General features: G+C 40.6%; 1 long non-coding RNA gene across 1 annotated transcript; it reads left to right on the top strand.

Moving 5' to 3' along the window:
* The first annotated feature begins 661 nt into the window (after nt 1-661).
* Nucleotides 662-17,005, top strand: LOC109310794. Its single transcript, XR_002101321.1, has 3 exons — nt 662-672; nt 14,371-14,376; nt 16,881-17,005. It is a non-coding gene; the product is annotated as an uncharacterized LOC109310794 (long non-coding RNA).
* The last annotated feature ends 2,804 nt before the right edge of the window (nt 17,006-19,809 follow it).

The following is a 19,809-nucleotide window of genomic DNA, read 5'->3' as shown; positions in this document are numbered from 1 at the left end:
CTGAGTTCCTCAAGTTTCCTCAAAGTTCCTCAAGTTTATGGGGAGCAAATTTAGGCTCAGCCTAAAACTAAACGACTTGGGGCAAAGACAGAAGTGTCAATTTTTTGTCCAATCTGGCCACAGAAAGTGGTCTAGAACCATAACAAAACACACGTGCGTGGGCTGCAGACTGCTTAAAAAAGGGCGAATTGGGTGAAAATCTGAATCCTTTTTGCATGAGAGTTCAGATGAAGGTGTTTCAAATCAGAGTCTCTTCTGTAACTTATGTCTGTACTACTTGCCAGCCTGTCACAGTTTTTAGCATGGGAGTGGGGAAAGGGAGCAGAGGGAGTTCACTCTGGGTTTTTTTCAGCCCCTGCTGGAGCATGGGGCAACTGTATTATGTGTTATTTTCACAAGACCAAGGAGTTAAATGTATAAAATGATAAAGCCTGTTTATTCAGAGAGCCTACTTAGTCTACAGATCTGCTATTCCCTCTTGCAATCTTTGGGCAAATGTAACAGCTGATACATAACACTCTTAAAGGTATCCACACATCTTCCCCCTTTACATGTAACATATCCCCATATAATACAAACATTGGCAGTTTAGTTCAACCCATAGTTAAAGCACATTTTAACAGGTCTATATTAGTCTTTGTGTTGGCTTTTTAGCTCTAAGTGGTCTTCTCAGTTTCTTTGCATTCTCAGTCCTTATTGGTTCAGTTCTTGTTTGGTTTCCTTGTTCACATGTCTCTACTTCCAGGGTGCAAATTAAGGGGGAGCTTGGGTGTGTGTGCGCACTGGGGAAGCCTGAGCCCCTCCATAAGAGATGAGAGCCTCCCTGTAAGATTTGAAGATCATAACCTGGGGGTGGGGAGTCTCCAATCAGATTGCTCCTTCACTTAGGTGGGCTTGTTAATCAATGAACTGGTTTAATTTTTTATGTGATCCTCCCCAAGAGTCAAAGTGTAATCCAAACCCTGTCTACTTCTCTGTCATTTCTTGCTTTGATGTTAGCTCTGTTTCCTTTGGTGAATCTCAGGATACTGCTTCTTTTCTCCCCTTTATGAGCTGGAAGTGTTGTCTGTTTTTCTTAACAACTGTCCTTCTGGTGTAACTACTTTATAGGATCTGGGAGCTACTTAACAGGAAACTAGTGCTTTTTGTTTACATATTCATCCATCTACATCTTTGTTGTGCAGTTGTTATAATTCCCTAGAACACCAAGTCATAGCACCAGTTGTGTTTGAGTTTGTTGAATTTTTTAAATGTTTTAACATTTTGCTTTTCATTCTATTGAGCGTCATCCACAAAATTTGACAGCCTGGTTTTGAGTTTCCTGTTAAACAGCATTTCTGCTGGGGACAATCTATGCTACATGGGTGTTTCCCTGTAGTCTAAGAGTGACAGATCAACATCAATGTAAATCTGTAGCTTTTTCACCATTTTCTTCACTTTTTTCCATCAGACCATTGGATTGGCTATTTTGGACTTGAAGTGTTGTGATGGAATCTGTATTTCTTTGCAAACTCTTTAAACTCAAGACAGTTGAATTGAGGTCCATTGTCTGCTCTCACAATTTGTGGAATCCCATGTCTAGCAAAAATTGATTTGATGTGAGTTATGACATGGTTTGCTGTTGTGCTTTTGAGCAGTGCAATTTCAGGATAGTGAGAATAATAATCCAGTGCTAATACATAATTTTTCCCTTCTTGTATAAAAAAGTCAATGCCCATTTGATACCACGAAGCTACAGGGTCCTCCATGACCATCATGGGTTCTTTTCGTTGCGCAGATCTGTATTTTAGGCACATTACACAAGCCTTTACAGCATCTTCTATGTCATTATTTCTGTTGGGCCAATACAGAGCATGCCTTTTTCTCCTTTTCCGTTTTTCAAAGCCTAGATGCCCCTCCTGTATTCTGTTTAACATGCCTTTTTTTTTAGCACTGCTGGACCAACAAGTCGTGAGCCTTTGAACAAACACCCAGTACTGACAGCTCTTCCTTGAACTGAGGGTAGGGGCTAGGTATATATTTTCCAGGCCAACTGGGGCAAATAGTTGTTATCACTTTTTGTAATGTTAAGCAGTAGCTTCTGCAGTTAGTGCCCACATTTTATCTTTGACAGGAATCACTCTTTTAATTAGATTAACATGTACTATGTCTGAGTCTGGAATTCTGTCATTTTCTGTTGTGTCATATGTTTTTGACAACATATCTGCAATAAGTAGATGTTTTCCTGGCATGTACTGTATGTCTATTTGTAGTTGAAAGAAAAGTATCTGTAATCAGGATGGCTGTAGGCTATTAAAAACAGACAGAGCTTCTGGGCCTGCTATATTTAAAAAAAAAAAAGAAAAAAAAAAGCTACTTTGAGTGGATCTTCCTTGTCTGTAGCTCCACTGGCCATCATATATATGGTGAAGCTGTGCTTAAAATTATTCCAGTTTTCTGCTGCATTGCTAGACAGCTTTAACTCCTCTTGCTCCATTTTTCTGTCTTTCTTTGCAACCCACCCCTTGGACTGTGTGTTATTCTCCAAAGACCAAGGAGTTAAACTTATAAAATGATAAAACTTGTTTATTTAGAGAGCCTTCTTATCCTAGTGATTTGCTGTTCCCTCCTGCAATCCCTTGGCAAATGCAACAATTTATACATAACACTCTTAAAGGTATCCACACATATGGGAGTTCCAGTGATCCAGTTCACTGAGCCCCCGTGCTCCAGTTCACCGAGCTCCCTCTGCTCCCTTTCCTCCCACCCATTCTGAAAACAGAGCAGGCTCAGAGAAAGGGGCTGTTGCTAGGGGAAATGGCTACAGGCTTGTAGCCAGCAACTTGATTCCCCTCCCCCCTGGAACCAACAGTGAACTTCTGTTTGGTCTGGGCATCATTGCAACTCAGAACACTTCTTGCAAAGTGTTCTCAGTTACAGCGGGGAGCTGTATTTTTGTCCTCACCCTTGGAGCATGTTGTAGAGCTGGATCCAGCTTCAGCTGATGTATTACTTCCATTATCTTCAGTTGGACTGAATGAAGGCCCTGTAGCCTAAGTTGACTGGAAACAGTGTTTGAAGTAACTTTTTGGCATAAAAGGACAGTTTGATTTTAGTTGAATAAGTTTGGCAAATGATATTGTTTGAACAGCTCATTCATGAGTTGGTCAACATTTGTTTTTCACCAAGCATAATGTCGTGTTGCCCTTCAAGATTAGATTTCCAAAACACATGAAGTTGCAAAGTCTGTTAGCTTCAACTCACCATTAAATGTTTTGACCTTTTCTTGTAAAGTGTAATCTCTTCCAGCATCAAAGATTTTGATCCAGATGCACAACCAAACAAGAGCAACTTGCTACAAAAAGATGTTTTGAATTTTGCTGCTTGTTGCTCTGACATGAAAGCTATTTCATAAAAAAGCCATCTGCTACTTTATTTTCAGATATTAAAGGCAGAACAATGTCCAATTTTAATATCATACTGGTTGGCGATGTACTGCACTAATTTGTCCTGTGATAACAATGAATCAAAGGAGAGGTGCTGAAAGGAGGGCATCAAAAGGGAATTAATCTCCCCTTGGTAGCAGTAGTAATTTCAAAATAGCCCTGTTTTGCTGAATTATCCATATCTGTATAAAGCTGAGTTTGTGTACTTCATCTGATCAATATCAGTTGCTGCACAAATACAATGCATGAAAGGGTGAGAGCAATATCATTCAATAGCAAATCAGGAGTGGCACTAACAGGGTACAAAAAGCAAGTTGGTTGAACCTTCCTTATGGAAGAGCTATGTGATTACACAAGAAAGCAGCAAATGTTAGAAAAACAAAGCTTTCTTCTTGGTTCATAGTTGATTCAGTGCACCTGCTCTGTTCATGCCTGTTTTAATTAATTGCCTGCCTAGAATGGGGTTGAAAGGACCGGAGTGGGGAATTACATCCAAGAGTTTGTAACTGTGAGGTGTTGGAGCAAATCTGGTGCTAGAGGGAGCTAGCTAATAATGTAAAAAATCCATTTCAAGGGTATTGTATACAGCTCACAGCAAGACTTGTGTGAAAATACAGCATACTGGAGCTGTCACAATGCATATTCAGCATAAATGTCCTGAAAATACTGTGGTTTCTTACAGTGTTTGACTGGTGCTCATTTTTTGTTATACATGTCTAATAGTTTTCAGATTAATATGCTGATTAGGAAAAAGCACATTTCTCTGTACACTGTTTTTTAGACTTCCTGAATTTCAAACCCTAATATCCATGCAATCCCAACCTATAGGGTAGATACCAAATTCACTAAAAAAATACTCTCACTTCAGGTGTTTGAACGCTTGCTATCTAACTGTGCATTCACTTTTAGAGACTACAACAGAAAGGAAAGGAAAAACTCTTCACATAGGACATTCGTTATGTGTTATAATATAGAGAATGTGAGTACAGCAAAAGAAACTCAGCAGCTGCAGATATTGATTCTTCTGAGTGTTTGCACAGTTAAGATGTGGAGGAAATGGCTACCACAGCAAAGCGAGCCTGTTCTAGCAGTACAGTATCATGCTAACTACCAGACTGTTAAGGCAACACTTATGGTTCCAACAGCTCATTTGTGCACTAAGAATCAAACTGAAGGAATGCTGAGGTCCAATGAAATAAATGTTGGCAGGCATTGATGAATAATGTTAAATGTATTGATGTACAAATTACTGAATGATCCTGGCAGCAGGATTTTAATAAAAATGCATGTTTTATTATATTTTTTTAAACAAAATTAGATAAATATTTGTATTAGGCGTGTGTGAAGTGGGCCCTATTCAATTCAGATGCAGCCTGAATCAAGGACAGTGATTCGATTAATTGATTCCGATCACTGTCCCTGATCTGAGTCACCTGAATTTGAATCTGAAGATTTGATGCTGATTTGGAGAATCAGCTATTTGGCCACAGACGCAGCTTTAAAAGTTTTTTCTACATACCTTGAGGTAGCAGGCATGGCTCATAATTGCTGCGATGCTAGGGTGCATGGAGTGTCCCACAGGAGTGCAGGGGGCCCTCCACATGTTCGGTGGCAAACCCGGAGGTATTTCCGGTTTACTTCCAGGTCTGCGAGGGAGCATGCTGGGGGGCTCCCCTGCTCCTCCCCGACTCAGTGATCAGCCACAGAGGAACCCTGGTGCCTCCTCAGACCCAGGAGGCACCAGTCGCCAAGCTGCGGTGGCCCTATGCACTCCCCGGCAGACCTGCAAGTGGACTGGAAGTGCTTCTGCTCCACTTCCAGGTCTGCTGCCGAGTGCACTGAGGGTCCCTTCCATGCTTCTGTAGGATGCTCCATGTGCCCCAGCATCACAGCGCTCATGAGCCCCTGCTACCTAGAGGTATGTAGAAAAAATATTTAAAGCTGTCTCTATGTCCAAATCTCTGAATCTTTCTGAATGTCTCTGAATCGATTCAGAGAGATTGAAGGGTCTTTTGATAAGATTTGGATTCAGAGATTCAGCCCCCAAACTGGGCTGAACGTCTGCTGAATCAAAGCTTTGCACAGCCCTAATTTGTATGCATTTATGAAACTCATTCATTTTGTTTCTACAAATTGCTAAATAGTTTGTTTGACTTTGTCAGGTATTAGGAATAATGAAAAGATTCTAGGTGATTTGAAAATTAATCTTTTTTTTGTAAAACAACTTCCCAATTTTATTTTCTATTTATTGTTCTGCACTAGGAATATGGAAGATGCCACCTATTCACTATGGGCTCAATCAATACTTTTATTCAGACAAGATTTTCATTGGCATCAGTGGAACTGCATTTGACCTGAGTAAGCCTGAAGGATTTTGTGCCACAAAACTAATGATACCAATCAAAGCATACTTCCTAAGAAGAGATCCACACCTCCCCACAAAAATTAGCTTTGTGGAGCGTCTTGGGATACATCTAAGCAGATGTATCCACTTATCCATGGTCAAGGCTGTGAGAACCAAAGCTTCTTGAAATCAGTGGGAGTCTTTCCAATGACTTTACTGAGCTTTGCATCAGGTACACGGCATAAAAACAGCAGGAAGGAGAAAGCCTCTGGAACCAGCACAAAGGGATTTTTAAAATACAGTAGGTCTTGGTACCTTATTTACTAAATCATTCCATGGGAGGTGGAAGATTTTGATTCCTTGCATAAATCTGTGGTTCTACAATATAAATCAAGGTTCTCTGCAATCTGCAGGAGGGCAGAACCCTTTATGCTAAGGCTCTGAATTTACATACTAGATCTACAAGGCCTAGGAAAGAATAATACAGCTGATGCTTTAACATCTCAGAACTTAATGGGGATAGTGGTGGGATGGTCACATTCTTTCCCATTTCTCTAGACCCTGCCTCCTGAGAACCTTAACCAATGAAATACCTTCTTATGGTAGTTCCCAAACAACAATGGCCATCTAATTGTGAGGCTGGGAATTTAGATCAATACAAGGGGAGGTCCCTCAACACACAGATGTGGTTCCTTGTTTTGATGCTTTTTCCTCAGCAACTTGCTTTGAAGCAGGACAGAATCTCACATAGTGTCTCAGTAACTTACAAATCATTTCTATGGCTGTGATTCATTCCTGATGGAGTTTCCTGTGGTTCCATGGTGGAATCCTTGTCTGCTACACAGGAGGCTTGAGTTTGATTCTTGGATGCTTATACAACTACAGCCATTGAGGCACCAAATGTCTGGGCTTAGTCTGGCCTTTGGATTCTGTCTCAGTGGCCTAAAGGGAGGATCAAATGTCTGGGCAGCCTCCACTCCTGCTTAGGCATATGTGTTGAAGGTCTGGGTGACCTCTCATACATATGCCATAATCCAGAAGGTTTAACAGTTGCCATCTTTCTCTCTGCTTATTCATTCCTATACCAATTCCAAGTAAAATAATCCAAATATATTTATGTCTAGAGTTTCTACCTTCAGTGCATGCACACACACATCCTGGTTAAGTACAGACAGTCAAAAAACCCAAGTCTGAATTGATTCAATCTTTGCAGTTTAGCTTAAACTGAGTAGATTGAACCTATAAGCAAGTGAACAGACATTCACTTTTGATTCTGGAAATGCAGCCATATGCTTGCAGTGGCCCAGGCTAGAACCTGGGGGAAGCTAGACCATGCCTCTCCGCTTGGTGGTAGCAGACAGCTTGAGCCAAGGCTAGCCCACCCACCCTGCAAGAGGCAGTTTGCAGGGGAGGTGCAAGGCATCCTGAGATGCTGGGGAACTGTGAGTTAACTTCAATATGGAGGGGATTTGGGCTGGGAAGTCAATAAACAGATTTAATATAAATTAGTTAAATCTGAAACTATATCATAGTTTCATAGTGCTTAGGTTCAGAAGAGATCTAAACAAGATTATCAGGTCTGACCCCCTGCCCGAGGCAGAAACGAGTGCCAGGGTCATAACACCCCAGCCAAATATGTGTCCAGCCTCCTCTTAAAGACCCCCAAGGTAGGAAAGAGTACCACTTCCCTTGGGAACACATTCCAGAGCCTGCCAGCCCTAACTGTAAAGTAATGTCTCCTGATGTCCAGCCTGAACCTTCTCTGTAACAATTTGTGGCCATTATTCCTAGTAACCCCTGGAGGTGCCCAGGGGAACAGAGCTTCGCCCAATTTCCGATGGTCCGCCCAGTAACTTTGTAAATGACCACCAGATCCCCTCTCAGCCTTCTGTTGTGGAGGCTGAATAGATTCAGACCTTCTAGCCTCTTTTTGTAGCACCTGACCTGCTGCCCCTTGACCCTCCTCTGGACCCTCTGAATGCTAGCCACATCCATCTTGAAGTGCGGTGCCCAGAACTGGATGCAGTACTCCAACTGCAGCCTGACCAACGCTGCATAGAGGGGAAGGATCACCTCTCTGGACCTGCTTGTGATGCATCTGTAGATGCATGACAAGGTGCGGCTAGTCTTACTGACCACTTCCTTGCATTGGCTCATGTTCATCCTGGAGTCAGCAATGACTCCAAGATCCCTTTCTGCCACTGTGTTGACAAGAAGGGTGTTCCCCAGCCCATAGGTGTGTTGCTGGTTCCTTCTTCCTAGACACAGCACCTTGCACTTGTCTTCATTGAATTCCATCCTATTCTCATCTGCCCACCTCTGTAACCTTTCTGGATCTAGCTGAATTCTGTCCCTCCCCTCCAGCATGCCCACCTTGCCCCACATCTTGGTGTCATCAGTGAATTTGGACAGTGTGCTTTCCACATCCAGATCACTGATCACAGGCTTATCTTAAACTGGTTTTGGCCATTTTGAAAGAGGTTTATGTGCACTGAACTTTTGTTGTGTTAGAGATTTGAACTAGTTTCTGATCTCTTATACTAGTTTATGTGTAATTTCTGTCTCTAGGTTCTAATACATCGTCTATCACTGAATCTTTTATCCTTATAATTTTCAAAGAATGGGAGAATTTAGATGCACAATCTAAGAAAGTCATTTAATGAGTGAACAAGTGGGCATCTTTTTGCTACTGTCCTCCAGCAATGCAGTAGCAATGTGCTCTCAGAGGACACACCCTTTTATCTTTTCACTATAGTTTACTTCAGAAAGCTGGTCTCTTTCCATACGATGTTTTAAAATATTTTAAAATCCAAGTCCATTTACACACATCTGTGGCTGAAATGATACCTTGACAATTTTCAGGGAGTTGAAACAGTATTTGTGGTTAGGGCTGATAGCTTGATATCTTTTAGGAACATGTGAAAAACATTTACTTTACATTTACTCATCCTGAGCATATTAGTCAGTAACCTTGCAGTAGGTTTAATAAATATCTTGACTATCTTGACTGCTGAAAGATTTAGGTTATTAAATACATAATGCATTATATATATATATATAAAATATATAAATATATAAATACATAATGCATAATATACAATGACTATTTGTTTACTAGCTTTCTGCTTTTCTAAATTCTCCCAACATAATATTTCTTATAAAGATACAACATGCAGAGTTTCCGATGGAATCCTGCAGAGAGAGATGCAATTAAGAACGTTATGCAATAATGCATTCCTCTTCTTACACACAGTGTATGTATGGGATTCATTGATGCAACACCAATCAAATGTGCTGAGCTTGGTATTTCAGCTTTTTTACTTCTGCCATATTATATTAGCTGTTTTAGCTGTTTTAGCACAAACAGAGGTAGCAGGCAGCTCAAACAGCAATGTTAACTACGAGTGAGAGAGAGAGGAGACAAAGCTAATAGACCAATATATTTCTTTTGTGTACACTAGCATGAACATGTAGGTGCATGAGTATTTGCCAGACATCAGTTATCTTTTTTCCTCTCCTAATGCAGATGGCTGATATTTGAATTAATTAAATTAATTACTGGAGAATGGTGATGATAAGGCAAAACCAACCTGATTTGCATTGTCAAATGCAGTTCATTGCCAGAGTCAATGCTTTACCACTTCTCACAGCTTCCCCATCATCCTGGCCTTCTGAGCCTTACAGGGCATGGCATCAATATTGATTTAGGCATGTAATCTTGGACACCTTGAGGAGGTAAATAATGTTGCAGAAAGTAGCTGTTCTTCTGATCCTGCCTACTGTGCTGGATCCTAAAGAAAGGGTTTATAAAATCGGATTGCAGGCTACCCTTTGTTCTATTTATGTCACCCCAAAATGTTTTTGTGCACTTCTACATTCACAGATATGAAGCAGAACACCAGGCACTTTATGTTTGTTTTAAGCATAGAAGGAGAAAGAATAAAAAGGAAACAGAAGAAAAAGAGCAATGGCATATCTTCTGCATTTTAGCTATACACTATGTTTGAGAATTATAAAAATTAATGATGAGAAAGATCGATTTGGTCGTCTAGTTTATTCCTTCTGCTAATGCACAATTGTTCCTTACAACATATTTTCTCGTGCTTTTTCTGTTTTTTCTGTAAATATGCCAAGCAATGGGACTGTCTTGCCTCTTCCTTTGTGTGGATTTTTGCAGTCTAAGGTCTCAGAAGCTGGAATTCTTTTTAATGTGTTCTTCCTAAATTGCCAATCTCTTAATGCAATCATGTAAGTTCTAGCCATACCCCACACTTTACAGTCCCAGTAATTCTCTTGGTTTAACATCTCCCCAAAGTAATTCACCTAATTAAAAGAAATCATTTACATTTGATACTAAAGTAAGTAGATTAGTGGAAGAGGATGCAAAAATTAACTTTTAATGTTTAGAGTGATTGTGGCAATACCTATTATTGCTCAATAAATTTACTACTACATACTGTAGATAAAAATAACGGCAATGGCGTTTTTTCTTATTTGGCTGGAGTTACCATCATGACTCCTGGTAACATGGTAATAAAAGATACCACCTTTTGACCTAGAGATGTGGGTGAATGTTTTTTATGGGAAGTAACACAAAGTTTGTAAGACAAAATGATTAACCTTTTGTGACTCAAACTACAGAACCTTTTATTTTACACTAAAATCTTCCTTAACAAATATCTGATAGTGGAACAAATGTTGCATTATTGTTTCTTATGTAAAAGTATGCTGTCTCTCCTGTATTTATTTAAACCTAAATGTGTGGTTAAGTGAACATATTTAGTTAAACAGTGTTTGGGTTGTGCTATGCATAGATGTGCTGCAAATATGTCAGAATTTAAATGTAGTGGAAATGAAAAATAATTATTTACTTCTTTTGAAACTGTAACCAATCAAACTAACTTCACCAGATCATTTTGAAGCATTTTTCTCATATGGGACACATGTGGGGGATATTTTCTTGAATCATCACTGATACGTTTATTTGACTTTTAGGTGGTGGCTTGCTTGCTATGCTTTAAATGATTGAATGTAAAGAAATCTGGACCTCCTCCCTTAACTCTTAATGCCTTCCAAATATTCAGGGGAAAAGACAAGGAAATGTACTCTGCAGGTTTATTGAGGTAAGCCTGATTTTCACTGGGATGTCTTTTTTGCTTGCCCCTTCTGTAAATGCCAGAAAATATATATATTCAGGAAAAGATTGCCATAGACTATCAGGAAGTAGTTGTGTCAGGTATAAGTATGTGCAAAGAGTGTATGATTGTTGAAATACTTTGCTTGTGATTAAAGGTTAGTCACTGAATAATTTCCAAATAGTTATCAGCTAGTTATATTATTGTGGGACTGTAAAATAACTGTATGATTCATATAATACTATCCATTTAGATAGCCTTTTAAAAAAGCATTCAGCCCCATAGATTTGTCGTAAGTGGGCACAAATCCATTGGTGTCAAGTATTAATTATCTTTCTTAAAGAAAAGCATAATTAAATATTGGAAAAGTTAGGGTTGGTAGCTCATTGATGTCAGTACTATCTCGCATTTTTATTTCATTTACAATAAAATTTCCCGTACAGTATTAAGTTGTTTAAGGTCTACAGACACACATTTCTGTATCAAAGCAGAACACAAATGCTTCAATTTAAGTAAACTCTGTGGGTGGTACAGTTCATATACTCCATGTTTCTCAATAGCCAAAAGAAGTGAGGAACAGTGTAACGGTGTCTGAGCTCTGAAGGAAATTATTTCATTTTAATGTATTTCATAAAGGAAATTTGTACAGTCCATCTAAGAAATGACATATCTGCTCAATAAACAATAATGAATTTGCTCCAATGAATAAAATCCATCTTAGATCCAACGATTTATGGAGAAAGACTGCACAAGTTTCAAGATCTGTAATATAAAAACTTCAGAGGAACTCTTCAATTAGGAAAAAAAAGGATGTTTTGGTTTTTCTGTTCAGAAATTGCTTTTCCATTTGGGACCCATCTGACCAATATATACATACATAGGTGATGCACACATGGAAGTAGGCAAGAATCAGTAGAAGACTACACAGGAAGAAAAACGGTTACAAAGAAACACATGAGTTCACCCGCCCTTGAAAAATGTGAATCTTTGTTAACATTTTCCTTCTAAGATGCTTATTTCAGTGTGTGTGTGTGTGTGTGTGTGTGTGTGTGTGTGTGTGTTTAATAAACACTGATATATTTCTTTTCTCTAAGTGCATCGTAAAAAGTTGTATTACAATTTCCTTTGTATGGTTATAGTAAACTTCTTTTCACCTGTCCTTCTATGATACTAGTTGTTCATGAACCACCTTTTTAATACTAATCACTCACTCCAAGGAATCCTAATAATTAGTATGCTGTTAAATGGTAGGTTTTTCACTCCTAGAGCTGATGATGTAACCTGTCAAATTGCTTTTCCAATGTGTTATTTTTCAAGTAGTCCCATATGGAGTTTGAAACTCCTCTTTCTTCCTGCTTATACCTGTATTGAAAGCACATGAAATAAATTCTCATAGGTTGTTTCTTTTTTTTTTCTGAGAACAAAAAAGAAAGTTCTTTACAATTTGTTTATCTTCTTCCGGAGCTGTGTTCTTGCTTGCTCCATTTTTGATCTAACAGATATAACTTTAGTAAGTAAATTTTGCAAAACAATGCATTATTTTGCAGTAGCAAACCAAGAATGACGTTGTCAGTAAACCATAGATAGGGACTGATCCTGCCCAGGGAAGTCAGTGTGAGATTTTTCAGTTGACTTTCATGGGAGCAGGATTGGATTCAGAGAGTGACATTCATATGAAAACAGTGAATGGAATGGTACTTATTGCAATAATTGTGGTATCTGGTGATGAATTTTTATTATTATATCTGTGCTATTATGCAGTAAAAGAAACAACCTAAAAGATTTCAGCTTCAATCTTTTTGACGGTATTTTCTTCTTAGCCACCCAGAGTATATTGTATTTCTCATTTGAAAAAAACATAACTTGTTTTTTCTCTGTCTGATAAACTGAATTTTATCTCTCTCTCCCTCTCTCTCTAACTAAGGGGCTTGTTGCTTATATCTGCTAATTTATAACGCCGCATCAAATCACTTAGAATCTACTGGAAATCAGTTTCAAATTAAATAATTCTAGTAAGAAATCTGTAATATGCTAAATCTATAGGTTCTGGATACAAATGTTAAGAGGAGCCAAAGACTCACATATAGTATATGGATTTTTCTCACTTGTGGTGTTATCAAAATTAGTTCACCAGTATCAAAAGCCTTAAATTTGAAAGACAAAGTAGAGAATTTAAGATAATATGGATAAGTCTGAGGATTGATTATATATAATGCTACACAGCATTATATATAATGGTTCTGTTTGATAAGTGATGAATCATAGCAGCATATGTAAAGTAACTTGGTTAAAAAAGCATATCCATCTGTCAATTAACATCTTGGCATTACATTATTTCTTGGGGAAAAAAGTACATTATAAACCTCAATAATTGCATGCAGATAAATTCTAGAGAAGGACACAAATTAAGCTATTAGAATCCATTTCCTATAGATAAAGCATCCCTGTATTCTACATGATGTATACCTTGAACCTTTTAATCAAATTCTGTGTTACTGAGGTGGTAAGCAACTGAGTCTTGAAAGTACTCATATGGACAGAGTAGTAGTAGTAGTAGTAGCAGCAGTGATAAACATATTGATAAGAAAACAGTGACTCCATCTTCTGGCTGAAAAGAGAAACTTTAGGAATTCTGATTTCAATTTCTATATACATGTAGAATGTAGAATATATTCTGAGAATTACAATAGGTGAGAGAGCTAAACAAAAATGCTGATGTAAATAAGCATGTAAATCACCATTAAAAACTGACATCAACCATTTATCTAACATGGCAAAAATGTTTATATATTAGATCAGTTGTTCTCAGCTTTTGGGATTTGAGGCACCAATCCATAGCTCTTGGAGTGGCACCAATGAACTGAGTGGCACCCAATTTCAATAACTAATTTATAGACCACTGTGCTTAGTTCTTTGCAGAAGGACCTGGCAATGAGAATAGGAGGGAGATCACCTAGGCAGACACCAGCCTGAGCCTGTGCATATCTTCTTAGTTTATCAGCTTATCTTCTAACACCTCACTTACCTCCTTACACCTGACAGCACTCTTCAAAAGATCTGGTGATATCCTGGTCTAGAATCACTTTATTAGTTAAAGGTGACCTGCAAATATATTAGGAAAACAATAGTTTTGAATTCATGTTGCATGGTAAAAAGTTGATTCACAGTAATGTTATCTTGATAGCAATTTAGAAATTGCGTATGTTGCAGATATTGATTGACATCAGTAGAGTACATATCAATTTATGTGATATGGGAGTACAATTTGCAAAAATGATTTAAGAGGCTAATCCTATTCTCAGAAGTCATGTAGGGCAAGTCTACATTGCAAATTTGGCATAATAGGTAGCAGTACCCACAAAGAAACTGCTATTTTGTGACTTACCTCCTATACCAGAAGCAGTGTAGGAACATTCAGCTGGGATAATTAACACTGCTGGGTCATGGCTAATTAGTCCAGTCACAGAATGAGGTGAAAGTGGCTATATTTGCTTCCAGTTCAGGAGGTAGCCTACAGAGAGCAGTATGGTATGTTTGAGGACATCATTGGCATGGTTAGTTTGCAGTACAGTTCTGTCCAGGCACTGTTGAAAATTTTACCACTAGACAAGGAAGTGATCTTGGGTGAACGGAAGCATATGAATCATAAATGTAGCATGCTTCACCTATTTTGTTGCTAGCTTTATGATTTCATACATTGTCTTGTATGTTGGAGTGCAGTGCAGTAAGATACCCAAAAGAATAACATTCCTCACTTCTCCTCTGCTAGTTGGAAAAGCAGGATCTGAGGTGAGCCCATATAGACTTGATCCTACAAGGCAGTGAGCAATTCATGAACTTGTGCATCTTTCTGTGTGTAGCTGTGGAATATTAGAGTTATTCTCTAATAACTTTTCAATGGTAGCCTTAGTCTCATAAAATGTGCAAAGGAATGTTGTTGCAGAATAAAAAGATTGAATTTAAACTTTCTTTTTGGGTATATTTAAAAAAATAATTTGCTATTTCTGTTCATTTTTTAAAAAGATGTTGGGATTGATGTAGTGTACTAAATTATCCACATTGGACTCTGTATACCATGAATCTGGGGTTGATCATAAATATTATTTGTATACACTGAGTTCTATGTACTTGTCTAAACAGTCCTTTTTACTACACTTTGTAAATGATGACTAAGTTGACTAAGTAGTTTAACTATTCATGTGCATTGTCTTGTATGTTGGAGTGCAGTGCAGTAAGATACCCAAAAGAATAACATTCCTCACTTCTCCTCTGCTAGAGAGACCAGCAGGGACTGGCCACTTAGGGCTATCAGTAAACCAGCCAGAGAGGGAGCTGGGTGCACCAGAGGAGCACTGGCTGCTGTTGCCCCTGGGTGAGCCTCCCTGCCTGCTGCACTTGCCATGACATCTAGGTGTGCTGGTCCCTGATGGTGGGTGCATAGTGGCTCTCCTGGGGTGCTTGTGCATGTGATGGGGGTTTTGTCCCCTAAACTGAAATGGTGGCTTTTTAATAGTGATGATTAAAAATTCACCATTTCAATTTAGGGGCCTCTGTCACTGTTTAAGGTGAGAAGCCCGATTGTTCCCCCCCATGTAGCCTGCCTGCATCTCCCACAGCTGGGGGGCTAGCTGCCACCGGACTGAGTACCCCCTGAGCTGTGTGGGATCCCCAGTCCTTCCTTCCATGGTGGTGGCACCCCTTGGGACTGCCTGGGTGGGCTGCTAGCGGGTAGGTTCTGCCCCAGCTCCGGTTGCAGGACAGTTGGATCAGGCCAGGTGCTGCCTCTGAGCTGGGGCAGCACCCGGGTGCTAGCAGCCCACCTGGGCAGCCTTGCACAGCACTGCCACTGTGGAGGGAAGGACCTGGGCCCCCTGCAGTTTAGGGCCTACTGGCAGCTCTCCCCCTGGCCATTGGAGAGGCAAGCAGGCTCTGCGGGGTAGGAAGGATCAGGCCCCTTACCACCTTTTCCCTCTTCCCCCCCCATGGAGCCTGCCTGTGGGCCATGCAGCCTCTGATCTGTGGGGGGGCCTGGTCTTTCCTTCCATGGTGGTGGGGCTGCCTGGGTGGGGTGCTAGCTGCATAGGTGCTGCACCAGCTTGCAGGCAACACCCACCAGATCCATCTCTTCCCCAAGCCCATGCAGGGAGCAGCGCTCGGTGGGCTTCCAGTGCACGGGCTTAGGGCAGAGTTAGATCTGGTGGGTGCTGCCCATTCTCCATGAATCCTGCCGGGCTGGAGTTGCAAAATATATGGGCATCATGGGTGCTGCCCATCCAGGCAGAGCTCACATACATGAATGTGCTGCTGTGGTCCATGACAGCCTGCAGGACCCTGGAGTGAAATCCCCTGGGACTATAGTAGGGCCAGCCTCCGTGAGGTGGGTAGGTGATGGGGATGTGGGTCACATCCAGGGCCCTGACACACTGGGGGAATCTCAGTGGCTGGAACCCCACCACCACTGCCAGGGTGTTGTGGACGCAAAGCACGGTGTGCCCCAGAACATCCTGAAGGTTCCTGCATACCTCTAGGATGGCCTCCCCGGTGGTGGCCTTACCCATGCCAAACAGGTTTCTGACATACCAGAGGCTGGCAAGCATGGCCAGCTTCAGCATGGTGAGGTCCAGTTGGGTGTCGGCAGGGAGGGCTATGCACTTGCTGATGTCCTGCCACTCCAGATGGGGCCAGAGCTGCTGGAACAAGTCCTGGAAGGTGGCTCAGATCATGCAAATGTTTATCATCCCAGATGTGCTGGATGACATGCAGCCACCAGTCCTGGCTGGTGTGGCAAGCCCAGAAGTGGCAGGGCTGGAGGCCCAGGGGTGTGATGGCAGCCCCAGCAGTGTCAACATGGAGCTCCTTGTTGATGTTTCTGGCAGTGGCACCAGAGTGGTGGTGGCAGCTCTGGGATGGCATGCTGCAGCTAGGTAGGCAGTTGCTGGTTGTGTGGGACCTAGGCAGGGTGAGATAGCCAGTAAGGTGTTGTCCAGAGAGGGGTCGCCGACAGGGCCTCTGGGTGGATAGGTGGCATGGTGTAGTGCTGGTTCAGATAGTGAGGGTGTCCTAAAGAGATCACACTCTATCACCTCTTTTATAGGGGTGGGCTACCTGTGTCTGTTATGGGAAGGACATGTCCAGGCAAGGACAGGCCTGCTCAGATGCATACATGCAGAACCAGGTGTCCTCATTGTCTGGTGGGACACAATGGTGGGGTTGCTGGTTTCTGTAGGGTCTTTGTCTTCCAAATGTTGGGTTCCTGTAGGTTCTTTATCTTTCAAATGTTGGGTCTTGTCTCTGTTCCTGGGTGAGGTAAAAGGGGCTTGTTACTATAAGGGAGTATAAGAGTTTACCTAGTACTACTTGTAATTACTTATAAGGGATAGAGAGGGCAGAGAGAAAGTCAGAAATGGTTGGGGAAGGGGAGGGAATGTATTTTTAAATAATAAAAAAAAGAAAAGTTGGAGGCTTTGCTACACATCTTTTTGTTATCTTTTATAGTTTACATGTTCTTGTCAGTGAGAAGTGTGATTTCAGAGTATTTGACTATGCAGGCAGGCTTCTTCCATGGAAGAGGGGACCTACAATTTCTAGAAGCATGACCAGACAAGGGTGTGATTCTTTTAACTTACAAAAATCCCCTCTGCTAAAAGCTTGCAAGACTTAGGTAAGGCAGGGCCTTTAGAGCATCTCAGTTTGTTCTCAGTGGTCTAGTAGTAGGCAGCAAAGAGGGGTTTGGGGCTGAAGGGCACTTTTGAAAGTATGGGAGCACCCTGAGAGTGCTTCTTAAAGACACATATGACCAAATTTGGTGTCTAGGTCATAGTGCCATAGAGTCAGTGCTAGAAATACTTGTTAGAATTATATTAATGTGCTCCTCCAGAATTTTTGGTTACTATTATTTTTTTTCACAGTCTTCTAGTAGTGTGGTTTGCTATAAAATAAGGTATCCATATTTACATGATGCCTTCTGTACAGCTCCATAGATTGTGAATCTTTGAGATAAAAATACTGATATGATTATGTACTTCAGTATAAGTAACCTTCTCCATGAAGCTACTTTCCTGCATGATTGAAATAGAAATGGAATACAAGAAAAGAAGAAAGAAACAACAGAAGCAGCAGCTGCTTGCAACCATCTGAAAGAAAGATGATCTCTTATCCCGGCTTCCTCTTGCTGAATAAAACTTGATGTGATCAGGTCACTGCATGTAAAATGCAGTAAGAATGTGATCTGTACTTCATCATTATAAAATTCAAACATCTTGAACCTTTTATTTCACCCTGCTCATATTTATCTTTTTGGTCTTGCCTTCATTGGGCACCACATTTGTATTGATAAATTGTAGGTACTAGGAGATGTATTGATGGGATGAAGACAGTTCAAAATGTAGAGTGCTGTGGCTTTGCATATCATTACACCTACCTCGCTCTTTGCCTCTTGAAAGCTGTCGATTTGTGCATTATTGCTATTCAGGCTGATAAATGACAGTAATTGTTCTTAAGTTGAAGAGCCGGCTTAATGTGCTGACTTGCTTGGGAATTTTGAGCACCAGGGTTAAACTAGTGCTCCACTGGTTCTAACAAAATGGTCTTTTTCAGCTCAGAATAGCTACTTAATTGAATTACTTACTTTTTATGCATTTCACAGCCTTGCATTTGAGGGGAAAAAAATTCATAACAAGATCAGGGAATTCAGAGCTGCTCATCGGGAGGTCAGGATCAGTATGTGCCCCCACTTCAAGGGGCCTGCTCTCAGTGGTGCTACCACAATTAAAAAGTTGAGAGAGAGAATACATTAGTCCAGCAGTTGTATTGAGAGACATAAATGGAGTAATAAAAGGTAGGATGGAGATGTATCTCTCTTCTTTCCCCATGGTCCCAGGTCTTATACATACCAAAAGTCATTTGTAAGGGCAAACCCCACCCCCACATATTGATGGGAATTTTTTTGAGCAATATCCTTCTTTGTCCAGTGCTTGCTATTGATCTCTGCTATGTGTGGTCCAGATGCAGTCTTAAGGCCTATACTAATTTTTAAAGTGGGAAGTTCTTTGAATCTGACTCAGGTGGAATTCTGATTAAATTCAGCAGAAGTTTTGCCAAGTAAGGCCTGCAGGATTTGACTCAATCACTCCCAGCATTCAGAAAAATTCAGTACATCTTGTATGGAATTGTTCACTTTTGCTCTGGGTCACTTGTATCATGTGCTAAAACTCAGCTACAGATTAAGATTTTCAAGTCAACCAAGTAATGGGGTATTTCAGGTTATCTTGCCTCAACTAAGGTTAGTTGTTTTAATTAATCTCTTCACAATAAGTTACATTGACAACCACTTTACACTTTCCGCATGTATAATGCAGAATTATAAAGTAGGCCAGAAGAGGTGAATTGTCTGAGTTTGCAATAATAGCATGTAAGGTAACATAAGTAATAGTCAGAGGCATAGCAGGACAGGTCTGTGCTTTTGGGTAGTGTCAGTCACAGTGTGTGTCACAGTGCTGACAGCAGTCAGCTGCTGCTATGGTGGGAGGTGATGGTTATTTGGATTGTCTCTTCCCCCAGTGGTGACAACTGGGGCAACTACCTTGGTCACTTCCCCCCAGTTCTGCTGCTGGTAATAGGTATTTATTTTGGGTGCATTTTCTCTCAATGAATCTTTTTCTATACAGTATAAGCTTTGAGTAGGACCAATCTTCCTCATTAGGGATCTAGAAAACCCTATTCTCTCTATGAAGATAATGTCTTAGGTGTATACAATTCTCAGCTTGATGGCTAAATACTGAAGACTTCAGAAGAAATTTGATTTCTAGGGTTTGGAGCCAAAGGGCCATTGTTGATGCAGGGAATATGTTGGCCATATCTTTACCATGGCCTCCTTAATTCCATATATGGAACCTGACACTAGTAT

This window comes from Crocodylus porosus, unplaced genomic scaffold (assembly GCF_001723895.1).
Source record: "Crocodylus porosus isolate Cpor-Errol unplaced genomic scaffold, CroPor_comp1, whole genome shotgun sequence".
Classification (NCBI taxonomy): Eukaryota; Metazoa; Chordata; order Crocodylia; family Crocodylidae; genus Crocodylus; species Crocodylus porosus.
The sequence above is the reverse complement of the archived record's forward strand: the minus strand, read 5'-3'. Positions and strand labels throughout refer to the sequence as shown.